Source organism: Styela clava, chromosome 10 (assembly GCF_964204865.1).
Source record: "Styela clava chromosome 10, kaStyClav1.hap1.2, whole genome shotgun sequence".
Lineage (NCBI taxonomy): Eukaryota > Metazoa > Chordata > Ascidiacea > Stolidobranchia > Styelidae > Styela > Styela clava.
The window spans coordinates 668,537-684,143 of record NC_135259.1 but is presented as its reverse complement, the minus strand read 5'-3'; the positions used below and the strand labels follow the sequence as shown (position 1 = coordinate 684,143).

The 15,607-nt window shown below is 35.9% G+C and overlaps 1 protein-coding gene and 2 long non-coding RNA genes across 10 annotated transcripts in view; 2 read left to right on the top strand and 1 right to left on the bottom strand.

Moving 5' to 3' along the window:
- LOC120336989 (uncharacterized) overlaps window positions 1-12,704 on the bottom strand; it is a 38,057-nt gene extending 25,353 nt beyond the window's left edge. For 5 of the 6 annotated variants that reach the window (XR_013478051.1, XR_013478054.1, XR_013478055.1 and 2 more), the window contains exons 1-2: window positions 12,445-12,704; window positions 9,780-9,923 (exon numbers count right to left, since the gene is read on the bottom strand). This is a non-coding gene — a long non-coding RNA (uncharacterized LOC120336989). Of the gene's footprint in view, window positions 1-1,555; window positions 1,640-9,779; window positions 9,924-12,444 lie in introns of those variants that run through there. The other variant, XR_013478060.1, reaches the window with a different exon arrangement.
- Window positions 1-15,607, top strand: part of LOC144428077 (S-phase kinase-associated protein 2-like) — a 287,944-nt gene that overhangs the window by 74,669 nt on the left and 197,668 nt on the right. The gene's annotated exons all lie outside the window — the stretch shown is intronic.
- LOC144428176 (uncharacterized) lies at window positions 12,917-15,606 on the top strand. Its single transcript, XR_013478184.1, has 2 exons — window positions 12,917-13,788; window positions 14,028-15,606. It is a non-coding gene; the product is annotated as an uncharacterized LOC144428176 (long non-coding RNA).

Here is a 15,607-nt window from a genome sequence, read left to right as displayed (position 1 = left end):
GGGTTTTGAAAATATCCATACCGGTTCAAAAATTGACAATTTGAGAATAAGCGATCGCGGCCCCGACGGTACATTATAATAGTTTAGTTATTGTTAGATTAATTTATGACCGGTTTTATCAATTTTTATTACTAATATGTTAGCATTTTATTTTTATTTTATTCGTGCCTTGGCGGGTCACGAATAAAACGCGGTGGGTCACTTTGTGACACGTGGGTCAGTGGTTCGCCATCCCTGCACTAGTTCGTTAAGTGTAATTGTTTGAACCTGTTATTTAGACACAGTTATGTTGAACGACAGCTCTCCTATAAGGACTCAGTTCAGTTCTGGATATAATGACGCATTACGTTACGCAATGGACGGAAATCGTCTGACGCAGTGTCCCATAACAGTATTTCGACAGTTTTCGATTAATCACTGTAATTAGCAAATTGATAGCAATCAGCTCGGATGCATTGTCACTGTCTAGCTTAATGTTCATTGTTAGTGTCTTCGGAGACGTTTCTGATGTTTAGTATTGGTTTTAGTATTACTAATTTTGCAGTTAGAAATACCAATTTGGATTGAAGTCAGATTCGGGGTTAAATGCGAAATGCCCGATTGTAATTAATATATAGTTTTTGACTGCAGGTTGGGGCTGTATTATAGGTATATCAGGTAAATAACAGCGGCTTTTAGATTTTAGTAATGCAAGATACATTGAGTTCACTTTGGATAAAACTTTATTGGATAGTGTCACCTGGTGATCTAAAACATGGGGTATGTATCTAATCAGTCTCAAAAAAAGTAATCTATAAATAATTTTATGCATTTAGTTATGTGCTGATATTTGTAAATTTTAATTGCCACTGTACACTACTGTAAGATTTGTTTAGATATCCGCATGTTATATTCGGTTTGTTCATTGTTTTCTGTAGGTTTCGTTCGAGATGTCGACGTTCCTGATTTTGTTTCAAGTACCATCGTATGAAGTGTTATGAAAGAATAAAACCGACTTTAAGTTGGATTCAATTGCGGCAAAACTTTGAGGCAAAGAAAGCGAGAAGGGCACTTTATCGCTGTGAGTCGAGTTGCTTGAAAGCTGAATATAGTTGACAATAAATCGATTTGGCTGGGACAGGGCATGGGGCACGTTGACAATGGTCTCCATTCACGTAAGCCAGGAAAGCAGAAGGTTAACTCATTCTCAAATGTTATCAAAACAAGAAGAACCGTGTTCGCTCGCGAGGTTATCAAGTGTGGATGAATGAGTGAGTGAGATCAACTCGGAGTATAATATAATTTCATAAAATGACGAGAAGATTACTGACTATATACGGATAATAAAATCAAAAAATTTCTTACATTGTGACTAGATTTCGGGACTACTCCAATTTGTAAAGTAATGCATTTGGAAAAATACCAGTATCTGGAAGCTACAGACATGAGTATTTTCAGTCAATAATTTTGATTTCGAACAAAACATAACGTTAATATATAATTGCTTTTCAATGTGAATAAGAAGATTCTTTAAACAGGGTTATTGTCGAAAATATCGTACGTCTCAAAAACTTACGTATGTCATTATTCTTCTCCAAATCTTTGTAGTCAGAATCTCCTCTTCCATCAATGAATTGAAACATCATCATACAAATCTACATTCTACGTTGGTCACCATACATAGATAGACGAGCAGGGAATCGCCTGTATCGGTATTTATCTGCAATTAAATTAGAATTCATTAAAACAGTGTTTATATTCATTATGACGTCATATTGGACCGGTCTGGCAAACAAGGAAGGATACAACGAGAATATCGGTTGGAAACCGAAGACTTATCGATCGATAGTTGGGGAATCCCCCAAAACAGAAACTGCAGTTTCGATTCATCCGCTCTTGTAACTTGCGCACTGCGCATCGCACACACACACTCGGCGGGTCTCAAAATTCTCTCGCTTTACAAAAATCTAGATCACTATATCAATAATTGATTGATAACTCGCTAATTATACGACATAATTCGCCCAAATTCAATAGGCTTCTGGTCCGATATAAGATGAATGTACATGCGAAATCTGGAGCAGATTCAATCTCGCTTTCGTGAGATATCGCGTGCATCTAACAGACAAACATACAGACATACAGACAAATACCTATCAACATACTTACTGATTGAAATCGATAAGTAATAATGATGAAAATTTACATACCAAAAAAGTACCAACGTGTAGCACCTACGCTTTTAACATTTTTCACAGCTGAGGATGACTTAAAACATGCGTAAATGAATTCAGTCACTGAACCATTGGATTGAAATGAAATTGGCACAAAGAATGTCAATAACAGCATTTGCGATTTAGTAAGTGATAGTCCATAATTAATGCTGATAATATAAAACGAACATAACACTGAGACGTTTCTTTGGAAATTTGCTCAAAGTCACGAAAACTCAATGTGAAGCTACCGACGACTACTAATATACCAAGAGATACTGACACTATATGTATAGAGAATAATGGTAATGCGAGTTAGTAAATCTCAACTGCCGCGAGGCTTGAAGCAGTTCGTGTTAATTTGATTGAGAAATAAACGAGAATATCGGTCAGAGACCGTTGACTTAACGATCGAAAGTTAGGGGATCCCCAAAACAGCGCTCTTACTCCATAGTGTCACTTTGTGTCCCATTACTAATCAAATAATATCTTACAGTCTGACTTACTTTGATCTTTGATCTTACTCTTACTTTGATCAATATCAAGAAACGAGTATAAATATAGTATTATTAAAGCGTATTAGTGTTTTACTATGTTTCTTGATATTAACTTTTATGTGCGTCGGTAGGTCAACTGAACAGATAAAAGTACTGAAAGCTGAAAGTGAATTTTTGCAATCGCTGAAGACTTGAGCACACCGCACGGCACGAGTTTCAACTGCGTTTTGCAGGTTCGGGAATTGCCTCATTGCTGCTCACAGTCGTCGGTTGCGGTCACATTTAGTCGTAGAAGCGCTTAACGTAAAACATTTCTCCGAACCCGGACATGCAAATGAGACATAGCAGATGACACGCAATATGAGCAGAGTTCAAAATCGTACTTCACAAGAGATTGTTTCAAATGTTCTCGAAGTCTCTAGTAAAGTCTGTTTGGTTTTTATTTAACCTCCACAGAGCAAAGTATTACTCAGGGCAAACTTAGTTCCTGATTCAAAAACAAAGAAACCCAACGTGGAGTAACTTTTATGTGAAACATTGGATCATTTTTACAAATCCTGCGCCAAAAAACGAACCCGCCATCGCTCTGACTAAAAAAAGCAATTATCCAGTTAGGGTTTGGCTTGGGGTTAGGAATGCTGATTACTCCGGAAATTAAAACTTTTAAATCATTTATAACCCTAACTTTACGAATGATTTGCTAATTTGTTCTTTTAAAACTTAGCGGGGTGTTTGTCTCAAATCTCGCATTTTCCCATTATTGTCAGGGTCTTGGTATAAAAGAATCGAATAATTATGTGCTAAATAATGATTTTCATTGCACTAGTTCAGGGATGGCGAACCTTTTTCGATGAATGGGTCGAAAATAATATTTTTATCGCGTAAAAGAAGAGAGTGGGTCACATATATTTAATCAATGTTTGTATCTATAAAAAAACTTCTGGAACAAATCTTATGAGTTTCTGTTGGTGTTGGGGTAGTTTTGGGCTTTACTTATGCAGTACTTCTATCAGGGACTTTTTATGGCATTCGATTTTATGAAATAAGAGTACGAAAACACGGATATGAATTACCAAAAACGTTTATGACGATGCGGCAAACTATTTCACTGTTCCAAAGCGTTTGGAGGGAATTCCACTCTGATAGTGTTATATTTTTTGATCAGTTTTCAACCACATTAAGGCACTTCTACACTGCCCCGTTGTTATTTCGGATTTCTAGGTTTTTATTTCAAGTCTGAAATTTTTTTTTCTCAACGGCATTGTAGGCGATAAACTAATAAAAATCAAAGTGGCATCTAGTTCTCGTATTATCTCGACGTTGCGAGAAATAAACAGATCAATTGCATTGTTATGTCATTAACTATATCAGAGCCAATAGCTGAATAACGGTACACGGCGGAGCAGACTTGCCTCTAAGATTAGGGGTCTGAAAATATCCATACCGGTTCAAAAATTAACAATTTGAGAATAAGCGATCGCGGCCCCGACGGTACATTATAATAGTTTAGTTATTGTTAGATTAATTTATGACCGGTTTTATCAATTTTTATTACTAATATGTTAGCATTTTATTTTTATTTTATTCGTGCCTTGGCGGGTCACGAATAAAACGCGGTGGGTCACTTTGTGACACGTGGGTCAGTGGTTCGCCATCCCTGCACTAGTTCGTTAAGTGTAATTGTTTGAACTTGTTATTTAGACACAGTTATGTTGAACGACAGCTCTCCTATAAGGACTCAGTTCAGTTCTGGATATAATGACGCATTACGTTACGCAATGGACGAAAATCGTCTGACGCAGTGTCCCATAACAGTATTTCGACAGTTTTCGATTAATCACTGTAATTAGCAAATTGATAGCAATCAGCTCGGATGCATTGTCACTGTCTAGCTTAATGTTCTTTGTTAGTGTCTTCGGAGACGTTTCTGATTTTTAGTATTGGTTTTAGTATTCTCCATTTTGCAGTTAGAAATACCAATTTGGATTGAAGTCAGATTCGGGGTTAAATCCGAAGTGCCCGATTGTAATTAATATATAGTTTTTGACTGCAGGTTGGGGCTGTATTATAGGTATATCAGGTAAATAACAGCGGCTTTTAGATTTTAGTAATGCAAGATACATTGAGTTCACTTTGGATAAAACTTTATTGGATAGTGTCACCTGGGGATCTAAAACATGGGGTATGTATCTAATCGGTCTCAAAAAAAGTAATCTATAAATAATTTTATGCATTTAGTTATGTGCTGATATTTGTAAATTTTAATTGCCACTGTACACTACTGTAAGATTTGTTTAGATATCCGCATGTTATATTCGGTTTGTTCATTGTTTTCTGTAGGTTTCGTTCGAGATGTCGACGTTTCTGATTTTGTTTCAAGTACCATCGTATGAAGTGTTATGAAAGAATAAAACCGATTTTAAGTTGGATTCAATTGCGGCAAAACTTTGAGGCAAAGAAAGCGAGAAGGGCACTTTATCGCTGTGAGTCGAGTTGCTTGAAAGCTGAATATAGTTGACAATAAATCGATTTGGCTGGGACAGGGCATGGGGCACGTTGACAATGGTCTCCATTCACGTAAGCCAGGAAAGCAGAAGGTTAACTCATTCTTAAATGTTATCAAAACAAGAAGAACCGTGTTCGCTCGCGAGGTTATCAAGTGTGGATGAATGAGTGAGTGAGATCAACTCGGAGTATAATATAATTTTATAAAATGACGAGAAGATTACTGACTATATACGGATAATAAAATCAAAAATATTTCTTACATTGTGACTAGATTTCGGGACTACTTCAATTTGTAAAGTAATGCATTTGGAAAAAATACCAGTATCTGGAAGCTACAGACATGAGTATTTTCAGTCAATAATTTTGATTTCGAACAAAACATAACGTTAATATATAATTGCTTTTCAATGTGAATAAGAAGATTCTTTAAACAGGGTTATTGTCGAAAATATCGTACGTCTCAAAAACTTACGTATGTCATTATTCTTCTCCAAATCTTTGTAGTCAGAATCTCCTCTTCCATCAATGAATTGAAAAATCATCATACAAATCTACATTCTACGTTGGTCACCATACATAGATAGACGAGCAGGGAATCGCCTGTATCGGTATTTATCTGCAATTAAATTATAATTCATTAAAACAGTGTTTATATTCATTATGACGTCATATTGGACCGGTCTGGCAAACAAGGAAGGATACAACGAGAATATCGGTTGGAAACCGAAGACTTATCGATCGATAGTTGGGGAATCCCCCAAAACAGAAACTGCAATTACGATTCATCCGCTCTTTTAACTTGCGCACTGCGCATCGCACACACACACTCGGCGGGTCTCAAAATTCTCTCGCTTTACAAAAATCTAGATCACTATATCAATAATTGATTGATAACTCGCTAATTATACGACATAATTCGCCCAAATTCAATAGGCTTCTGGTCCGAGATACGATGAATTCACATGCGAAATCTGGAGCAGATTCAATCTCGCTTTCGTGAGATATCGCGTGCATCTAACAGACAAACATACAGACATACAGACAAATACCTATCAACATACTTACTGATTGAAATCGATAAGTAATAATGATGAAAATTTTCATACCAAAAAAGTACCAACGTGTAGCACCTACGCTTTTAACATTTTTCACAGCTGAGGATGACTTGAAACATGCGTAAATGAATTCAGTCACTGAACCATTGGATTGAAAGGAAATTGGCACAAAGAATGTCAATAACAGCATTCGCGATTTAGTAAGTGATAGTCCATAATTAATGCTGATAATATAAAACGAACATAACACTGAGACGTTTCTTTGGAAATTTGCTCAAAGTCACGAAAACTCAATGTGAAGCTACCGACGACTACTAATATACCAAGAGATACTGACCCTATATGTATAGAGAATAATGGTAATGCGAGTTAGTAAATATCAACTGCCGCGAGGCTTGAAGCAGTTCGTGTTAATTTGATTAAGAAATAAACGAGAATATCGTTCAGAGACCGTTGACTTAACGATCGAAAGTTAGGGGATCCCCCAAAACAGCGCTCTTACTCCATAGTGACACTTTGTGTCCCATCACTAATCAAATAATATCTTACAGTCTTACTTACTTTGATCTTTGATCTTACTCTTACTTTGATCAATATCAAGAAACGAGTATAAATATAGTATTATTAAAGCGAATTAGTGTTTTACTATGTTTCTTGATATAAACTTTTATGTGCGTCGGTAGGTCAACTGAACAGATAAAAGTACTGAAAGCTGAAAGTGAATTTTTGCAATCGCTGAAGACTTGAGCACACCGCACGGCACGAGTTTCAACTGCGTTTTGCAGGTTCAGGAATTGCCTCATTGCTGCTCACAGTCGTCGGTTGCGATCACATTTAGTCGTAGAAGCGCTTGCCGTAAAACATTTCTCCGAACCCGGACATGCAAATGAGACATAGCAGATGACACGCAATATGAGCAGAGTTCAAAATCGTACTTCACAAGAGATTGTTTCAAATGTTCTCGAAGTCTCTAGTAAAGTCTGTCTGGTTTTTATTTAACCTCCACAGAGCAAAGTATTACTCAGGGCAAACTTAGTTCCTGATTCAAAAACAAAGAAACCCAACGTGGAGTAACTTTTATGTGAAACATTGGATCATTTTTACAAATCCTGCGCCAAAAAACGAACCCGCCACCGCTCTGACTAAAAAAAGCAATTATCCAGTTAGGGTTTGGCTTGGGGTTAAGAATGCTGATTACTCCGGAAATTAAAACTTTTAAATCATTTATAACCCTAACTTTACGAATGATTTGCTAATTTGTTCTTTTAAAACTTAGCGGGGTGTTTGTCTCAAATCTCGCATTTTCCCATTATTGTCAGGGTCTTGGTATAAAAGAATCGAATAATTATGTGCTAAATAATGATTTTCATTGCACTAGTTCAGGGATGGCGAACCTTTTTTGATGAATGGGTCGAAAATAATATTTTTATCGCGTAAGAGAAGAGAGTGGGTCACAGATATTTAATCAATGTTTGTATCTATAAAAAAAACTTCTGAAACAAATCTTATGAGTTTCTGTTGGTGTTGGTGTAGTTTTGGGCTTTACTTATGCAGTACTTCTATCAGGGACTTTTTATGGCATTCGATTTTATGAAATAAGAGTACGAAAACACGGATATGAATTACCAGAAACGTTTATGACGATGCGGCAAACTATTTCACTGTTCCAAAGCGTCTGGAGGGAATTCCACTCTGATAGTGTTATATTTTTTTATCAGTTTTCAACCACATTAAGGCACTTCTACACTGCCCCGTTGTTATTTCAGATTTCTAGGTTTTTATTTCAAGTCTGAAATTTTTTTTTCTCAACGGCATTGTAGGCGATAAACTAATAAAAATCAAAGTGGCATCTAGTTCTCGTATTATCTCGACGTTGCGAGAAATAAACAGATCAATTGCATTGTTAAGTCATTAACGATATCAGAGCCAATAGCTGAATAACGGTACACGGCGGTGCAGACTTGCGTCTAAGATTAGGGGTTTTGAAAATATCCATACCGGTTCAAAAATTAACAATTTGAGAATAAGCGATCACGGCCCCGACGGTACATTATAATAGTTTAGTTATTGTTAGATTAATTTATGACCGGTTTTATCAATTTTTATTACTAATATGTTAGCATTTTATTTTTATTTTATTCGTGCCTTGGCGGGTCACGAATAAAACGCGGTGGGTCACTTTGTGACACGTGGGTCAGTGGTTCGCCATCCCTGCACTAGTTCGTTAAGTGTAATTGTTTGAACTTGTTATTTAGACACAGTTATGTTGAACGACAGCTCTCCTATAAGGACTCAGTTCAGTTCTGGATATAATGACGCATTACGTTACGCAATGGACGAAAATCGTCTGACGCAGTGTCCCATAACAGTATTTCGACAGTTTTCGATTAATCACTGTTATTAGCAAATTGATAGCAATCAGCTCGGATGCATTGTCACTGTCTAGCTTAATGTTCATTGTTAGTGTCTTCGGAGACGTTTCTGATGTTTAGTATTGGTTTTAGTATTACTAATTTTGCAGTTAGAAATACCAATTTGGATTGAAGTCAGATTCAGGGTTAAATGCGAAGTGCCCGATTGTAATTAATATATAGTTTTTGACCGCAGGTTGGGGCTGTATTATAGGTATATCAGGTAAATAACAGCGGCTTTTAGATTTTAGTAATGCAAGATACATTGAGTTCACTTTGGCTAAAACTTTATTGGATAGTGTCACCTGTGAATCTAAACATGGTGTAAGTATCTAATCAGTCTCAAATAAAGAAATCTATAAATAAGTTTATGCATTTAGTTATCTGCTGATATTTGTAAATTTTAATTGCCACTGTACACTACTGTAAGATTTGATTAGATATCCGCATGTTATATTCAGTTTGTTCATTGTTTTCTGTAGGTTACGTTCGAGATGTCGATGTTCCTGATTTTGTTTCAAGTACCATCGTATTAATTGTTATGAAAGAATTAAACAGATTTAAAGTTGGATCCAATTGCGGCAAATTTTTGAGGCGCAGAAAGCGAGATTGGCACTTTATCGCTGTGAGTCAAGTTGCTTGAAAGCTGAATATGGTTGAAAATAAATCGATTTGGCTGGGACAGGGCATGGGGCACGTTGACAATGGTCTCCATTCACGTAAGCCAGGAAAGTAGAAGATTAACTCATTCTTAAATGTTATCAAAACAAGAAGAACCGTGTTCGCTCTCGAGGTAATCAAGTGTGGATGAATGAGTGAGTGAGCTCAACTCGGAGTATAATATAATTTCATAAAATGACGATAAGATTACTGACTATACCGAAAATAAAATCAAAAATAATTCTTCTATTGTGACTATATTTCGTGACTACTTCAACTTGGAAAGTAATGCATTTGGAAAAATACCAGTATCTGAAAGCTACAGACATGAGTAATTTTAGTCAGTAATTTGATTTTGAACAAAACAACATTAATATATGATTGCTTTTCAATGTGAATAAGAAGATTTTTTAAACAGGGTTATTGTCGAAAATATCGTACGTCTCAAAAACTTACGTATGTCATTATTCTTCTCCAAATCTTTGTAATCAGAATCTCCTCTTCCATCAATGATTTGAAACACCGTTATACAAATCTACATTCTACGTTGGTCAGCATGCATAGATAGACGAGCAGGGAATCGCCTGTATCGGTTTTTATCTGATATCAAATTATAAGTCATTAAAACAGTGTTTATATTCATTATGACGTTATATTGGACCGGTCTGGTAAACAAGGAATGATACAGTAATGATGAAAATTTAAAAACGAAAAAGTACCAACGGGTTGAAAGAAAATGCACAGAGAATGTCAATAACAGCAATCGCTATTTAGTAAGTGATGGCCTATAATCAATGCTGATAATATAAAACGAACATAACACTGAGACGTTTCTATTGGAAATTTGCTCAAAGTCACGACTCACGAAAACTCAATGTGAATCTACCGACGACTACTAATATACCAAGAGATATTGACACTACGTATAGAGAATAATGGTAATGCAAGTTAGTAAATATCATCTGACTCGAGGCTTGAAGCAGTTTGTGGTAATTTGATTAGGAAATAACTATGAGGTATCGATTTCCGATAGCTGAATCTCGTGGAAAAAAATCTCGAAGCATAGTATTTTTTGTCTGGTATTTCGCCGACTGTATACGGATGAGAATTCACAGTAAACCGAACTAGACGGCAAATATTGTTAGACTTCCCAATGCATAACGCGAATTCATGGTTGTGAGAATTTCTGTTTACTTATTGTCACCATCCAGAATTAACACTGAAGATAAGAAGAATAAGCTTTCAGGTAGATCGACTTGAGACAAGAGTTGTAGGAAAATAGAAAAAAACACTCTAGAGTTAATTAAGGTGTATGTCGTATATGCGATAATATCTAAAAATTTCTGGCAAGCAGGTTGAAACATTAGAAATACCGTATGAAGAAAATACAGCAAAATGCTAAATGACTATCGTGGATAACTTTTTCATTTCAACCTGTTTGTCACCAATGATATTATCTACCGGCCTTTCATTTACTGAATTATATCTGAGATATTACTAAACATTTACTGAGTAACTGAAGAACGGACCAACGCGCAAAAATCACATCTGAAAATCACATAGCCAGTATTCATTAAGTTACCGTTAGGTCATTGACAGAAATAGACCGAATCTAACTTCCTTGCATTTGAAATGATTCATTTTTATCTTTCAATACTTGAGTCATTTGGCATTTGTTAAATATATATACATATACAAAATCCTTGTAGTAGAACATATAAAGTCGCAATAAACTAGAAGCAAACATTCCCTTTTGAATGGTCTAGCTATATAGGAGACTTGGTTGTTTTCTTTACAGAACCGTGTTCGTGTTCGAGATACCACTATATATAACATTGCAGAGTCGGGAACAATTCACGACCAACTAAAAATCCCAGATATGATCAGTTAAAACGTTATTGGAAATAAAACTTTCAATGAACTACATTTTTCAAGATATTGAGAAACGAGCAAAATTAAGGCGTATACGTCTTTAACTTTTTTTTCTAAATATAAACTTGTATATGCGTCGGAAGTGCAACTGAACAGTTAAAAGAGTTCCATTACATTTGAACCCACGTACATTTGAACCCATGACAATTGCACCTGTATGCTATTGCACCTATGGAATTTTTTTTGTTTCACGGATAGTTAAACCCATACTAACCCTAACCCATGGGTTTTAGCACCCGCATATAGATTGAACCCGTGGATATACGCATGGGTATGTTAAAAGTACTGAAAGCTAAAAGTGATTTTTTATAGTAATTTACAAATTCAATTAATATTAATAATACCAAAACTTGTCCTTGATGACAAAGAAAAAAATTGCAATGAACTATAAACCAAACAAGCCTATTCCATTTTTGCTTGGGACATAATTGCTTTCTGTACAGTAAATCGTTAGAGTTGTTACTACTATACAATATTATTAAGTTTGGAGCCATTAACGACTCAAATAGTATTTTATGTTTGCAATAGTTTAGACCGCTTCATAACTTCAGATATGATGAGATGCACTATCAACGGAAGAAAATTTATCAATGAACTACAAATCGAACGTTTTTCAATTTTTATGCGTCTAAAATAAACATATATAACTAAAATTGGCATTCGATATGCATACATGCAAGCCATGCCAGTCATGGACATGTATTCCGTGATTCTAGAAATTAAATATTTCTGTTGTTGCTAGGAACGAATTAAAAGTTTACTTCATTAGTGTTTCAATAGTTACAAACCCGCCTGAAATAAATACCAAACTCACATTTCACCGGAATTATCCTATTGGCCATAGTCCATAGTATATTATACTTTGGGTTACTCCACAGGTAATCCAGAGTGGATAAATGAGTGAGTGAGCTCAAGTTGGGGTGAAATAATTTTATTAAATGACGATAAGGTTACCGACACTACGAAAATTAAAATCAAATCAATTTCTCGTGTTATGACGAAATTTCGGGACCACTTCAAACTTCCGAAATACAGCATTTTGAAAAATATCAGATTCTACAAGCTATAGAGTGATTTTATTCAATAATTTGATTTTGAGCAAAACATTGATGACACGTTGATATGTGAATCAGAGGGTTCCTTAACAGCGTTTTATCCGAAAAAAATATATTACACCTCAAAAACTCACGCCTCTCATTAATCCTCTCTAAATCTTTGTAGTCAGAATCTCCTCTTCTATCAGCGAATTGAAACACCTTTATACGATTCTACACTCCACATTGGTCAGCAAACGGCAAGTATTCGGCGGTATCGTTTTTTTTTTCAACAATCAAATTATAACTCCATAAATAATGTTTCTATTCATTTTGACGTTATACTGCCCCGATGGCTAGCCTGGTGAATAAAGAAGGAGAAAATGATTACAAAAGTTTAAATATCAAAAAAGTACAGAAGTTTAGGACCTTTGGAATGTCAATGACAGCAAACGCGATTTAGTAACTGATATAACTGATTCTAACAATATAACACGACCATACAACTGTCCATAACACTGACACGTTGTTATTGGAAATTTGCTCAAAGCAAAGTCACGAGAACTTACTCAAAAGATGATCTCAAAGTTAAGCTAACGACGACCACTAATTTCATTTTACATATTGTCATCATCCAGAATTATAAATGGAATAAGTTTCCAGGTAGATCGCCTTGAGACAAAAGTTGATAGGAAAATATATCAAAGCACTTTAGAGTTGAGTATATGCGATAATATCGCAAAATTGCTGGCAAGCAGGTCGAAACATTAGAAATACTGTATGAAGAAAATGCAGCGAAAATGCTAAATGACCCAGACATCCGTAATCAAAACATCCGTATTCGCAACTAATCATAAGCGGGCAGATGTAAACAAACATTCTTCGCTGAAAAGTCGCTCAGACAACTTCAGACGCGTTCCGCACAGGTTGCCGGCGTTTTAGATAGATCTTTGTCCCTTTTTTTCGCTTTTTGTTTTCTTCACAGGGCTGCGAGAATTAGAAAGCTGTAATACTGTATGTTCAGATGTTACTTGTAGCAAATCACGTTCACGAAATCTATATATCTATACTCAAAGGCTGTACCCGTTGCAGGCACCTTACAGGTACCGTACAGATCAACCAACTGCTATTCCCAACTAAAAATAGTAGACAGTCATGCTGATGCAATCAAGGGTACCGGTAGCCTACCGTATGTCAGTACGGAAGAATTCGCCTTCGATACGATGTTGCATTTTTATCAAACAGAATCTATTAGTGAATCTTTTTGGTAGACTAACTATGTCTATGTGTAAACGCTGCGCATACGGTACAGCCTACCGGTATGGTATTTGCCGGTCTGACAACCTGTACGGTACCCCAACCGTTCAAATGAGGTAAGATTTGTGCCTTTTTCGAAGCCACATATTGATAAGGTGGATAAAGGAATGCAACAGGCCTCACAGTCGATTCAATCTAGGAAAAATCACCTGAAATATCTATGTCAGTATGTGTGTATCGAGGTAGGCCAACATAAATATTGTTTTCGATACCTACCGGTATGACTGTATGATATATTCAATATGATAATTCTCATATGAAATAAATTTTCATACAAGCAATGCGTTCCATCATGCATTTTCATGGAGGCGATGAACCAACTGATGAATACCCTGACCCTATATCACATTCTTGTCGCCCAACAAATTGTGAGGTAAGGATTACTTATGCCATAATTTAACTTTGAATCCGAATTTAACAGGATCTGTCACCGGATACTTCATTTGATACAGAGACGTGCGAAGTGAGAAAGGATTATCAGGGATCCAACCAGATCTGCCCCCAGACTCTTTAGTTGAAACTACCTCAAGTGCTTCTGATAAAAATGACAGTGCTTTGTCAGACAGCAGAAAAATGTAAGCAAGCATCATCATCATTTTATTATGGTTCTCTGGCATAAAACAACACAAAAAGTCAACCTACAAACAAAATGCAGAGAAAACTGGAAGTCGAGCATAACTTAAAATAGATTTCAAAAAGTACGCGGCTACCTACTAGAAAAAGAAATAATAATGATAAAAGGGCACGCGAAAATTAACAAGATTTAGAATCGGGCAACCCTTTTAACGTAATTCAATATGAGAAAACACATACTTCTTCCAGCATTGGTGTCACATTTGCTAACTGTGAAAATGATGAATAAAGAAGGAAAATTAATATTGAAGACTTCATGCAGAATATTTTACAATCCATTGGTGATAAAATGATGTTACTTTATGGAGGAAGCTTCGCATGCATGCATGTGTTGGGTATTTAATTCATACAGTGTAAACATATTTTTTTTCTTGAGCAGGGTTATAGTTATTCAGTTACATTTAAATGTACTGCCACATCTTCTTATGCCCTTTCTGCAGAGTGCACATTTATTTTTATCTTGTTTGTAAGATCACTTTATGGTGCTTTTTAGGTAGCGTGACATGCACATTTCTATTTTTTAAATCGTCATGCCAACGTGACAGTGTCAGATTATCTATCTCCATTCATTGCGCGAGAATTTTTTCTTGATATTTTTTTTTTTGAGCACTGTTATAGTTTCTACATTTAAATGTAACTGAATAACTATAACCGTGTACAAGAAAGAAAATATGTTTACACTGTATGAATTAAATACCCAAGTAACCCAACACAATGTGTTGTGCGATTTTCAATTTTTTTTATAAATAATCATATTTGCTATGCCGATTTTATGCCTTTGTATCCCCACAACTAATCGATCAATTAACGAAAAACTAATGATCCTCTGCTGCCCACTGACGGCTTGTTGGAAAGCTTATTTAAAAACTCCTTTGTACAAACAGTTGGGCATACTCCACCATTACCCATGTTGCCTAATCCACCCTCCTCGCACAACTGTCTGTATGAAGGACCATATTATACTTATTTGATTTATTGCATTTTATGCTTATCATAAGGGGTGTATGCCGCACGTTCATGTGTTTTAGGCCAGTCTGGTCTTGTGTATACATACATACATACATGTCCGGTGTGACCATGGTGATTGCAATATCATTTTTTGTGCGGACTGCAAAGTCACACCAAGCTGCTCCTGCAACCTTATCCCTGCACTTGGTAGTAACTGTGGTGTGTGATAAATATCCTTATTTTGTTAGGATGTTTTGCATTTATCACTGTCATATAAATTACAACTTGTTCATAATCACCTGATAACTTTAGAACCGAACCAAGTGGTGGGTGTTTGCCCATCTGACTATATAACAATGAGGTAGTGCTCAGTGAGAGCAATTCTTCCATATTATCAGGAGATGAAACCAGGCACAAAAT